The 12,207-nt window shown below is 48.4% G+C and overlaps 7 non-coding genes across 7 annotated transcripts; all 7 read left to right on the forward strand.

The window, feature by feature from the left end:
• Nucleotides 1–189: 189 nt before the first annotated feature.
• TRNAM-CAU (transfer RNA methionine (anticodon CAU)) lies at nucleotides 190–261 on the forward strand. The gene has a single exon. It is a non-coding gene; the product is annotated as a tRNA-Met (tRNA).
• Nucleotides 262–780: 519 nt separating this feature from the next.
• Nucleotides 781–852, forward strand: TRNAM-CAU (transfer RNA methionine (anticodon CAU)). The gene has a single exon. It is a non-coding gene; the product is annotated as a tRNA-Met (tRNA).
• A 312-nt stretch (nucleotides 853–1,164) lies between these two features.
• TRNAM-CAU (transfer RNA methionine (anticodon CAU)) lies at nucleotides 1,165–1,236 on the forward strand. Its single transcript has one exon. It is a non-coding gene; the product is annotated as a tRNA-Met (tRNA).
• A 102-nt stretch (nucleotides 1,237–1,338) lies between these two features.
• TRNAM-CAU (transfer RNA methionine (anticodon CAU)) lies at nucleotides 1,339–1,410 on the forward strand. The gene has a single exon. It is a non-coding gene; the product is annotated as a tRNA-Met (tRNA).
• A 6,783-nt stretch (nucleotides 1,411–8,193) lies between these two features.
• On the forward strand, nucleotides 8,194–8,265 carry TRNAM-CAU (transfer RNA methionine (anticodon CAU)). The gene has a single exon. It is a non-coding gene; the product is annotated as a tRNA-Met (tRNA).
• A 793-nt stretch (nucleotides 8,266–9,058) lies between these two features.
• On the forward strand, nucleotides 9,059–9,130 carry TRNAM-CAU (transfer RNA methionine (anticodon CAU)). The gene has a single exon. It is a non-coding gene; the product is annotated as a tRNA-Met (tRNA).
• A 2,976-nt stretch (nucleotides 9,131–12,106) lies between these two features.
• Nucleotides 12,107–12,178, forward strand: TRNAM-CAU (transfer RNA methionine (anticodon CAU)). The gene has a single exon. It is a non-coding gene; the product is annotated as a tRNA-Met (tRNA).
• Nucleotides 12,179–12,207: the final 29 nt, after the last annotated feature.

Raw genomic sequence — 12,207 nt, forward strand, 5'->3', positions numbered from 1 at the left:
CGTGCTGGGCCCATCACCCAGAGGTCCGTGGATCGAAACCACGCTCTGCTGAATCTTTTTTTTCTCTAACTCCATTTACCCGACATACTCCGTCGCATGCCAGCATGTCATTTACCCGACATACTCCGTCGCATGCCAGCATGTTGTCTGAAATTAAAATACCTAAAACATATGCCCGCTAATTCGTCCAGCAGAGTGGCGCAGTGGAAGCGTGCTGGGCCCATAACCCAGAGGTCCGTGGATCGAAACCACGCTCTGCTAAATCTTTTTTTTCTCTAACTGCATTTACCCGACATACTCCGTCGCATGCCAGCATGTTGTCTGAAATTAAAATACCTAAAACATATGCCCGCTACTTCGTACAGCACAGTCGCGCAGTGGAAGCGTGCTGGGCCCATGACCCAGAGGTCCGTGGATCGAAACCACGCTCTGCTAAATCTTTTTTTTCTCTTCCATTTACCCGACATACTCCGTCGCATGCCAGCATGTCATTTACCCGACATACTCCGTCGCATGCCAGCATGTTGTCTGAAATTAAAATACCTAAAACATATGCCCGCTACTTCGTCCAGCACAGTCGCGCAGTGGAAGCGTGCTGGGCCCATGACCCAGAGGTCCGTGGATCGAAACCACGCTCTGCTAAATCTTTTTTTTCTCTAACTCCATTTACCCGACATACTCCGTCGCATGCCAGCATGTCATTTACCCGACATACTCCGTCGCATGCCAGCATGTTGTCTGAAATTAAAATACCTAAAACATATGCCCGCTAATTCGTCCAGCAGAGTGGCGCAGTGGAAGCGTGCTGGGCCCATAACCCAGAGGTCCGTGGATCGAAACCACGCTCTGCTAAATCTTTTTTTTCTCTAACTGCATTTACCCGACATACTCCGTCGCATGCCAGCATGTTGTCTGAAATTAAAATAACTAAAACATATGCCCGCTACTTCGTCCAGCACAGTCGCGCAGTGGAAGCGTGCTGGGCCCATGACCCAGAGGTCCGTGGATCGAAACCACGCTCTGCTAAATCTTTTTTTTCTCTAACTCCATTTACCCGACATACTCCGTCGCATGCCAGCATATCATTTACCCGACATACTCCGTCGCATGCCAGCATGTTGTCTGAAATTAAAATACCTAAAACATATGCCCGCTAATTCGTCCAGCAGAGTGGCGCAGTGGAAGCGTGCTGGGCCCATAACCCAGAGGTCCGTGGATCGAAACCACGCTCTGCTAAATCTTTTTTTTCTCTAACTGCATTTACCCGACATACTCCGTCGCATGCCAGCATGTTGTCTGAAATTAAAACACCTAAAACATATGCCCGCTAATTCGTCCAGCAGAGTGGCGCAGTGGAAGCGTGCTGGGCCCATAACCCAGAGGTCCGTGGATCGAAACCACGCTCTGCTAAATCTTTTTTTTCTCTAACTGCATTTACCCGACATACTCCGTCGCATGCCAGCATGTTGTCTGAAATTAAAATACCTAAAACATATGCCCGCTAAATCGTCCAGCAGGAGTAAAGACCTTCTTTTTTAAATTACACACCGGGACACTCCCAGTTAAAAAGTTTTTGGAAGGAAAGGATTTCTTTTTACCGTGGGGATCGAACTGCTTAATTTGTAAACAGCCCGAAACAATAGACCATGTTTTTTTGCATTGCTGGGAAGGGGTTTATTTCTGGGACGTGTTACAAACGACAATAAAGAAAGAGCTACCACTTGACGCGCAGGGAATTCGTTATTTAAGCACAGACAATGAGGATGGGGTACCATTTGATCTCATAATGCTCTTGGGCCTCCACTGTATATGGCGCTCCAGAATGGCAGGCTATTATTGTGACAAAGACGCACGACCTGCCCGAATTTATTTTCGGGAAAGAATGGACTGCTTTCTGGCCATCCAGAAAGCAGCTGCGGAGCCTCCCGAGTGGCTCTCGAGGCTAGAGCCGCTCTGTATGCTTCGTGAATTTTAGAATGACGAAGCCAGACTCGTGCTGGCTGACCACGACAGTGTCTTATGTACATAGTGTTTTGTGTGTTTTTTGTTGAATGTTTTTTTTGGTTAAATGTTATGAGCCAAAGCCAGGCAATAAAGAAAAAAGCAGAGTGGCGCAGATTAACTTCAGCAGCTTGCAACCTAAAGCCATTATTACTATTGCTTCTGATATTGTTTTCCCAGAGCCTATGTACAGGGCCTTGTACAGTGGAGGTCCTGGAGCTGATGTTTTAAAAAGGGTAAAGAAAATGCAGGTGCCACCAGGAGTAAAGACCTTCTTTTTTAAATTACACACCGGGACACTCCCAGTTAAAAAGTTTTTGGAAGGAAAGGATTTCTTTTTACCGTGGGGATCGAACTGCTTAATTTGTAAACAGCCCGAAACAATAGTCCATGTTTTTTTGCATTGCTGGGAAGGGGTTTATTTTTGGGATGTGTTACAAAGGACAATAAATAAAGAGCTACCACTTGACGCGCAGGGAATTCGTTATTTAAGCAATGACAATGAGGATGGGGTACCATTTGATCTCATAATGCTCTTGGGCCTCCACTGTATATGGCGCTCCAGAATGGCAGGCTATTATTGTGACAAAGACGCACGACCTGCCCGAATTTATTTTCGGGAAAGAATGGACTGCTTTCTGGCCATCCAGAAAGCAGCTGCGGAGCCTCCCGAGTGGCTCTCGAGGCTAGAGCCGCTCTGTATGCTTCGTGAATTTAGAATGACGAAGCCAGACTCATGCTGGCTGACCACGACAGTGTCTTATGTACATAGTGTTTTGTGTGTTTTTTGTTGAATTTTTTTTTGTTAAATGTTATGAGCCAAAGCCAGGCAATAAAGAAAAAAAAAGCAAAGTGGCGCAGTTGAAGCGTGCTGGGCCCATAACCCAGAGGTCCGTGGATCGAAACCACGATCTGCTAAACCTTTTTTTTCTCTAACTCCATTTACCCGACATACTCCGTCGCATGCCAGGATGTTGTCTGAAATTAAAATACCTAAAACATATGCCCGCTAAATAGTCCAGCAGAGTGGCGCAGTGGAAGCGTGCTGGCCCATAACCCAGAGGTCCGTGGATCGAAACCACGCTCTGCTAAATCTTTTTTTCTCGAACTCCATTTACCCGACATACTCCGTCGCATGCCAGCATGTTGTCTGAAATTAAAATACCTAAAGCATATGCCCCCTAATTCGTCCAGCAGAGTGGCGCAGTGGAAGGGGACTCTGCTTCCGGCCGCGCTAGCGAGCGGACGCGTTATCATGAGCTCCGTCGGAGCGGCGTCAGCGGCCCAGCAGGGCCGCGGAAACAGGCGTTTTGGTGCTTTTTCTTCGACAGGTGCTGAATACCAGGTAGTTCTACCGAGTTTGCCTACAGGGCGTTTCGTTGCCAACACAGTTTTTTTGCACTGTTATATCAGGGCACGCCCATACCGGGTGGAAGATTTCCGCGATGTTCTGGCTGAGTTATCGCTCCTGCCCGAAGTAATCGCCATCGGAGCCTACAGGATGAGCCACGTGATGGCGGTTACGTTTAAGGATGAAGACGCCGTGAAAAAAATTGTGAGTGCTGGTGAGCTGGTTGTGAAAAAGTGCCGGTGTCTCGTCATCGACCCAGCTAACCAAGACTTGCGCATGAAAGTCCACTGGCTTTTGCACAGTGTTCCTGACGACGACGTGAAGCTCGCCTTCGCGGCATTTGGCAAGGTGACTGACGTTGCCCGCGAGCGGTGGCGAGTGCAGGTTATGGCAGACAAAGGCTCCACTACAAGGCTCGTCACCCTGAAGCTGAAACCGGGAGTGAATCTCGACGACATTCCGCACCAGGTGAGCGTCGCCGGTGAGCTGGCTCTCGTGGTCGTGCCGGGCAGGGCTCCGCTCTGCCTTCGCTGCCGTGGCACGGGCCACATACGCCGGGAGTGCCGCACACCGCGGTGCGGTGCTTGTCGACGATTCGGCCACGAGGACAGCCAGTGCGAGCGTACCTACGCAAAAGTCACCGGGTCCGTTAACACTCAGGACGCTTCAGCCTTGCTCATGGACGGGGCGGATATGGAAGAGACGTCTGCCGCTACGACTGCGACAGCGGCGAGCGAGACGAATGCCGTGGAGACATCGCAACAGGACAAAATTGTTGCTGAGGAGGGCGCAATCATACGTGAAACAGCGCCTCGCCAGGACGCAGGGCCGAGGTCGGAGGGCGAGGTGAAATCCCCAGTCGCTACTGGGGCTCCTTCCATTCCTCCTGACCCTGTGAGCATGGACATGTCTTCCGGGGCGGATAACCTAACGGCGGGAAAGCGCCCGCACGACGACGGTGAGAGCACGGCGCTTCAACAGGACGGCAATGGCGGAGACGAGCCGCCGTCCAAAGCTGCAGGTATGAGGCGGCTGACCTTGAAGCCGCGGCCGAACACTTCGTCCGAAACACGGCAGGCGGTGAAACCGCCTCCGTAGTTTCATGCCTAGAGCCCGCTTTGGGGTCTGGGGATTTTTGGGGTGTGGCGCGAAGGCAGGCACCATAAAATAAGGCGTTTTTTTTCTCGATATGGCTATCAGTGAAGCACTACGTGTAGGCACTTTAATCGTGCGAGGTCCTGGAGCAAGAGGGCGACAATGCCAGCTCAGTCGCCTTCTTCTAGACAACGATCTGCACGTAGTTGCAATACAAGAAACTAAAATTGAAAGCCAAGAAGCTACAGAACGTATGGTGTCCGTTTTCCGTACGCACTTTGAAGTATGTGTGTGTCATTCTGTAGGTGCCTCTGGCGGCTGCGTACTTTTTCTTCGCAATAATCTCGGTATTACGGTGCTGTCACTTTTCTCGTGTGATAGCGGCCGTCTTCTTGTCGTTGATTTTTTGTACTCTGGCGTTGAGTTCCGAGTTATTTGTGTGTATGCACCAAATGCGGAGTCCGAGCGAAGAGTGTTTTTTGACCGCTTTGAGACATACCTAAACTGTGACAAGGAACTAATCCTACTGGGCGATTTCAACTGCGTCTGTCAGGCTACTGATCGTGCAAGAAGTTCGTTTGTGAGAGATAGGAGTGCTGATGTCTTGAACGAATTGGTCCATGGCCATAATTTAGAAGATATTGGAAGTGTTTTCACCAATGGCCCTTGTACACGGTATACCCATTTTCAGGGCAATAGCCATGCCCGATTGGACAGATTTTATGTGTCGGCAGAACTTTTTTCACTATGCACATTGTACGATGTCAGACCTGTGGCTTTCAGTGACCACGCCCTAGTGATTACAACCTTTGGCAGGCAGCAAAGCAAAAAGCGGTTTAGTTGGCATTTATGGAAATTAAATAATAAGTTCTTGGAGGACGAAGGATTCGCCAAGGAAGTAAAGCAAGAACTAGAGAAGCTAATTACAGCGCAACCGTCGAACTTCGCTGCAGAGTGGGAGGAGTTTAAGCAAAGGGTAAAAATAAGAGTGATTGAAAAAGGTACGGAGTTGAAATATGCCGAGAAACAAAAGGAAGCACAGCTTCGTGAACAGCTTGAATACCTCACGTGTATAGAAAGCGCACAACCAGGCACATGCTTTAATGAAATCAGGGATGTCAAAGCCCAGCTGGAAAAAATAGACGCCGATAAGTATATTGCGGCAGTTATTCGGGCGTGAACTGAGCAGCTATGGGCAGGGGAAACACCAACAAAACGAGCGATATCCGATGAAAAACGATACTCGTGTCGAAAGCAAATACGACAAATAAACACAGGGGCAGGGGTTTCGGCAGACAGTGGCGTAATCAAGGAAACAATCTGTGATCACTTCAAAGATATGCTGGGTCATTCGCGGAAAGCGGAAAGGGGCTTCCATTGCGAATTTCTACCACTTATGCCGAAACTTGACGAAGAAATCAAAATACGGCTCGAACAGACGATTTCCTTGCAAGAAATAGAGGACGCGATAGATGCATTGCCAACCGGTAAAGCTCCTGGCCCCGACGGCCTGGGGGCAGCTTTCTACAAAGCTTTCAAAACTGCAATAGCCCAGATACTGCAAGTCATTGTCGTTGAAAGTTATGAGAAAAAACGTGTTCCGCTGTCCTTCACAACTTCGCACATAGCGCTCATTCCTAAAACCGATGATGCTGAAAAGCTCCTGATGGTGGGGTCTTATCGCCCGATAAGCCTCGCAAACGTCGACTACAAGATTTTCATGAAGGTGTTGGCGAAGAGACTGCAGAGTGTTATAACATCGATTGTAGGCACGCACCAAACGTGTGGCATAAAAGGTCGAAGTATCGCTACGAACATACACGTGGCGCGGTCCATACTAGAATGCTGTGACTCTTTTGATGACCGAGTGGCGATGATACAACTAGATCTGGCAAAAGCCTTTGACCGGGTGTCTCATGACGTCCTGTTTGCCGTACTAGAGCATGCGAATGTTGGCCGAATAATAACAGAAGGTGTTAGAATGGCTTACGCAAACTGTACGACTCAAATTGTTGTGAACGGCGAACTCACTGGCAGCCTGCAAGTGCGATCTTCTGTAAGACATGGTTGTCCCCTGTCGCCATTGCTTTTCGCGGCGTACCTTGAGCCATTTTGCTTGGCCATCCGGAATAATGAATGCATAACGGGTTTCAGGCTGCAATCAGCGCACGTAAAATTCTTGGCTTATGCTGATGACATCGCTGTATTTTGTGCAAATACAGAGAGTATTTCTGAGGTAACGAACGTAGTGCACAAATTTTGTAGCTGCACTGGACCCCAGATCAACTGGGAAAAAAGCAACGGGTTCTGGCACGGTGGCTGGGACGTCACGCCTGAACGCTATTCTCGGGTGCGCTGGTCCACCACTCCAGCGTTGTATTTAGGAGTACCTCTTGACAGTTACCGAGACCCAGATCCGTACTGGTTTGATCAAGCATCGAGGGCCAAGGAAAGAAGTGATGCATGGCAAGGGAGACAGTTATCGATGTTTTCGCGTGCCACTATCTACAACCTGTTCCTTGCTGCTAAAGTGTGGTATGTGATGAATGTGCTCAGTGCTTCCCGGGTAAGCATTCAAAAACTTCATCGTGTATTTGCGGTTTTTATTTGGGCTTCGACCTGGGAAAGGACGAGTCGAACAAACTTGTTTCTTTCTGTGAAGAAAGGTGGGCTTGGCCTGGCGCATTTATTTTTGAGACAAGTTGTCTCGCGTTTCAAGTACCTACGGGATGAAAATGATGTCTTCCTCCGGACCGTAATGCAAGTACGGCTTTGTCGACTTCTTCCTGACCTTCTTGTAAGTTCGGTACATGTAAATGGTGCGATAAGAGGGTACCTTAAAGAAGCTGTGCTCGCGTACAGAATGCTGCATGTTGGGTTTTCCATGGAGTATTTGTGTAATGTCAAGAAAACAAAATTGTACGTGGACTTAGTGGACACAATGCTTCCTCTGCCGATATATCGTTTGCCACACACTGCAGGCCCAGGAGCTGATGTACTTAAAAGAGTTAAGAAGATGCCAATATTGCCAGCGATCAAATCCTTTTTCTTTAAACTCCACACTAATACCTTATTAGTGAAAACGTGGATGCACGATAAAGGTCTTTTCGTCCCTTGGTCAACAAACTGTTTCCGGTGCCACAAACCAGAAACCATTGAACATGTGTTTTTGGACTGTTGGGATCCCATTTTTTTCTGGGATGTCCTTCAGAGAACATTAAAGAAAGACCTACCATTAGATGCATATGGCATAAGATTTCTAACTTTTCACAAAACATGATTTTCCATTTGATGCAGTAATGCTCCTGGGACTTCACAGCTTGTGGAAAACCAGAATGGAGTTTAACAATGCAGATGAACAAGTGAAACCTGTACGAGAACATTTCATTCAAAATGTTGTGCGATTTAGGGAGGCGTATAAGGCTCTCCCTGAACAGCCAAAATGGATCGATGTGCTTGATGATTTGGGAAGACTGAAAAAATTTTAACATGCCGTGTCAGGCAAACGTCTGCCGACACGTTTTAATCGTTCATCTTGTGTGTTTGAATGTCAAAGTCGGCAATAAAAAAAAAAACAGTGGCGCAGTGGAAGCGTGCAGGGCCCATAACCCAGAGGTCCGTGGATCGAAACCACGCTCTGCTAAATCTTTTTTTTTCTCTAACTCCATTTACCCGACATACTCCGTCGCATGCCAGCATGTTGTCTGAAATTAAAATACCTAAAACATATGCCCGCTACTTCGTCCAGCAGAGTGGCGCAGTGGAAGCGTGCTGGGCCCATAACCCAGAGGTCCGTGGATCGAAACCACGCTCTGCTAAATCTTTTTATGCGAAGCATATTAACGTAGGTTTCGGGCCTTCGCGCGACGCCCGGCGGTGGCCACCTTTGACCCTGAAGTGGGGTCCCGTGACATGACGTCACGTGATGACGTCACACAGGCTGCAGATGGGGCCTCATATCGCGCCGTCCGTCGCCTCCCGGCGGTGGCCACCATTGACCTTCAAGTGACCTTCAAGTAGGTCACGTGACATGAGGTCACGTGATGACGTCACACCGGCTGCAGATGGGGCGTCATATCGCACCGTCGGTCGCCTCCCGGCGGTGCCCACCATTGACCCTGAAGTGAGATCACGTGATGACGTCACACCGGCTGCAGATGGGGCCTCATATCGCGCCGTCGGACGTCGCCCGGCGGAGGCCTCCACGTTTCGGTTCGCGCCGTCGCGCGCGACGCGGCGGCGGAGCCACCATTGCTGCATCACGTGATATGTGACGTCACGCCAGGGATGAAGCGGCGCGCGCCCGCCGTCGCGTCAGTCTCTGTGCCCGCAACCGCGCCAGCGTCTTTGCGCCGGGCGTGTATGCGGTCAAGATGCCTCCAAACGCTAAGGACGTTAATAATAGGAATGCAAAACGAAGGCTGCAGCGTGCTACGGAAACCGATGAAGAACGCGAAGAACGCCTAGCCAAGCGGCTTCGCATCCACTGGGCTTAACCTTGATAAGCCTCCAATTTTTTTTCTCTAACTCCATTTACCCGACATACTCCGTCGCATGCCAGCATGTTGTCTGAAATTAAAATACCTTAAACATATGCCCTCTAATTCGTCCAGCAGAGTGGCGCAGTGGAAGCGTGCTGGGCCCATAACCCAGAGGTCCGTGGATCGAAACCACGCTCTGCTAAATCTTTTTTTTCTCTAACTCCATTTACCCGACGTACTCCGTCGCATGCCAGCATGATGTCTGAAATTAAAATACCTAAAACATATGCCCGCTAATTCGTCCAGCAGAGTGGCCATTTTCTTCAGTGACCACTGTATGGTGTCTCTTCAGATAGGAAAGTACACTCGGCATGTACTTCACCATCGATGGGAGTTGTGGAAGATGAATAACTGTCTGCTCTCAGACGAAATCTTTCAGCGTGCTGTACCTACTTGTTTGAAGGACGTATGGTCACGCCGTGATCTTTCCATTTTCAAAAGTGGGACTTGTTTAAACAGGAGATCAAAAACTTGGCAATTGAGGCCTCAGCAAGAATCGCTTTCCTGAAGAGACACCACCTTCGTGAGCTTGGGCGCACCCTAACGGAGCTACATGAGCTAGAGACGGTAAGCCCGGGTGCCTATCTCGAACAGATTAATAACGTAAAAGCACAGCTTCAACAATTTGCGACAGACAGATATAAGGGGGCCTCGATACGATCTAGGTCCCGAAGGTTTCTTGATGAGCAACCTTCTCGTCGGGCCCTGAGTGATGAAAGAGAGAATGCTCTTGCGAAGGAAATATTGGAAATTCAGTATGGTGATTGCACATACAGTGATGCGCCTGGTATTCTTGCTGCTTTCTTCGACTATTATCGGAAGCTGTTTGGCAGTTGCGAAGATCCAAGTCAGGGTTTCGATTACAGTTCCTTGCTCGGAAACTTCCCTCGACTTGATGATGAGAAGTGTGCTATAGTGAAGGGACCTATCACTTTGGATGAAATTCAATCAGCCATTTCTGCCCTGCAGAGCCAGAAATCTCCTGGGCCAGATGGTATTACTAGCGAATTCTATAAAACATTTTCGCCTTGCCTAGTGCCTGTTTTGATGGAAGTTTTCAAAGCATCTTATGATGTGGGTGTCCTGCCTCCCACTTTTTATTCTGGGCACACAATATTAATTCCCAAAAGCAAAGATACTAATCGGTTGAAAACTGTTGAGGGATATCGTCCAATTTCCCTTTGCAATGTTGATTACAAAATTTTTGCCAAGGTTCTTAGCAGTCGTCTGCAGCTCGTCATTATGGACTTGATAGGTCCGCATCAGGTCTGTGGTATTAGAGGCCGCAGTATTCAAACACATATCCATATTGCACGTTCAGTATTAGAGACAGTATCAGATGAGATAGGCCAAGTAGCTCTGATTCAAATTGACTTGGCTAAGGCGTTTGATAAAGTTCGGCACGATTTCTTGTTCGCGGTCTTGGAGTATGCAAATATTGGTGACGTCTTGCTCAAAGGCATAAGGCTGTGCTATAAGAACTCCTATACAAGGGTTATTGTTAATCAGGAGCTAACGAAACCAGTACCACTAGAAGCATCTGTTCGTCAATTATGTCCACTGTCTCCATTGTTGTTTGCCCTATATCTGGAACCCCTCTGTCTCAGTATAATTAACAGCGCACCTATCCGCGATTTCTCTCTGGCTCAATGTGAAGTTAAAGTTTTAGCTTACGCTGATGATGTCGCCCTCTTTTGTTCTGACAAAAAGAGTGTACTCGAGGCTCTAAACTTGACTAAACAGTTCTGCGATGTATCAGGCGCGGCTCTTAATTTAGAGAAATCCAAAGGCTTTTGGTTGGGTCATTGGGGAACTAGGCCAAGCCAGTTCTGTGGTATGTGTTGGAACTGTAGCCCTCTTGAGTACCTAGGCGTTCCGCTGCACCAAGTTCGCAACAGTACAGCCTACTGGGATTCACAAACTGTAACTCTACGGCGGCAAACACAGGCTTGCATGGGTAGGGAACTCTCAGTGTTTGCGAGGGCACAGGTCTGTAACATTTTTTTGTTTGCAAAGCTCGCGTATGTCCTTCAAGTCCTGCATTGTGCGAGGAGGAAGGTGCAAGCAATACATAGAATATTTGCAGCATTCCTTCGGCGCTCTCAATGGGAGCCGATGAGGCGTGACAACTTGTTCCTTCCCTTAGAGGGTAGTGGAGTGGGCCTTGTTCACCTGTTCGTGCATCAACTCGTTTCCCGTTTTTTCTTTTTCAAATCAGCAAACGACCCGTTTCTGGTAGCTGTGCTCATTAGGCGGCTTAGTTTTCATTTGCCTTACTTATTCGCACCGACTGTGCAGGCTCGTGAGGGGACTTTATGGGGATTTCTTAAGGAGGTTGCTGACACTTTCAATTTTCTCACTGTGCGCTTCTCTTTAGATTACCTGTATAGCCTCTCGAGAAAGCAGATGACCCAGGCTCTCACTGAGTCTTTGTTCCCTACACCATTGTATCGGCAGCCTTATCTGGGGTCTTTGGACATCAGTGTTCTAAAGCGTGTTAGGCGGATGTGCATTCAGGCAGCCGCTAAAACGTTCTTTTTCAAACTACACACAGCGACGCTGCCTGTCAAGACATTTCTTAATGACAAGGGGATGTTTGTACCCTGGAAGGTGAATTGTCGTCTGTGTAACGTGCCTGAGACAATTGATCACTGCTTCATCCTGTGCCGTGATGCCATGTTCTTTTGGGACATACTACAACGAACTCTTAAGAAGGACATTGAAATTACACCATACACTATTAGATTTCTGCCTGTTGACAAAAACTCTGTTGTGCCTTATGACGTGTTTGTGTTGATGGGACTATTCAGTCTTTGGAAAAGCCGTATGATGGACAGACATGCCGAGCCACCAAGATCGTCCAAATCTGTGTTTCGGGAACAGTGTGCGTTGGTGAGGAGTGTATATGCTGCTCGCGACGAACCTCCAAGCTGGCTGCCGTGCCTAGATGCTTGTGTTTGCCTCCCTGAATTTTGATGTTTTGATGGGGATGCAGTGGTGAGTTAGGGCTATGGGGGGCTCATATTAAGCAGCCCGGTAACTTGAGACGCGAACTAGTCTGATTGAAGTTTTCCTCCTTTCTACAGAAGTTCTTCCATGCAATAAAGAAAAAAAATCCAGCAGAGTGGCGCAGTGGAAGCGTGCTGGGCCCATAACCCAGAGGTCCGTGGATCGAAACCACGCTCTGCTAAATTTTTTTTTTCAGCATGTTGTCTGAAA

The sequence above is a fragment of the Amblyomma americanum genome, chromosome 7 (assembly GCF_052857255.1).
Source record: "Amblyomma americanum isolate KBUSLIRL-KWMA chromosome 7, ASM5285725v1, whole genome shotgun sequence".
In the NCBI taxonomy this organism is placed as follows: domain Eukaryota; kingdom Metazoa; phylum Arthropoda; class Arachnida; order Ixodida; family Ixodidae; genus Amblyomma; species Amblyomma americanum.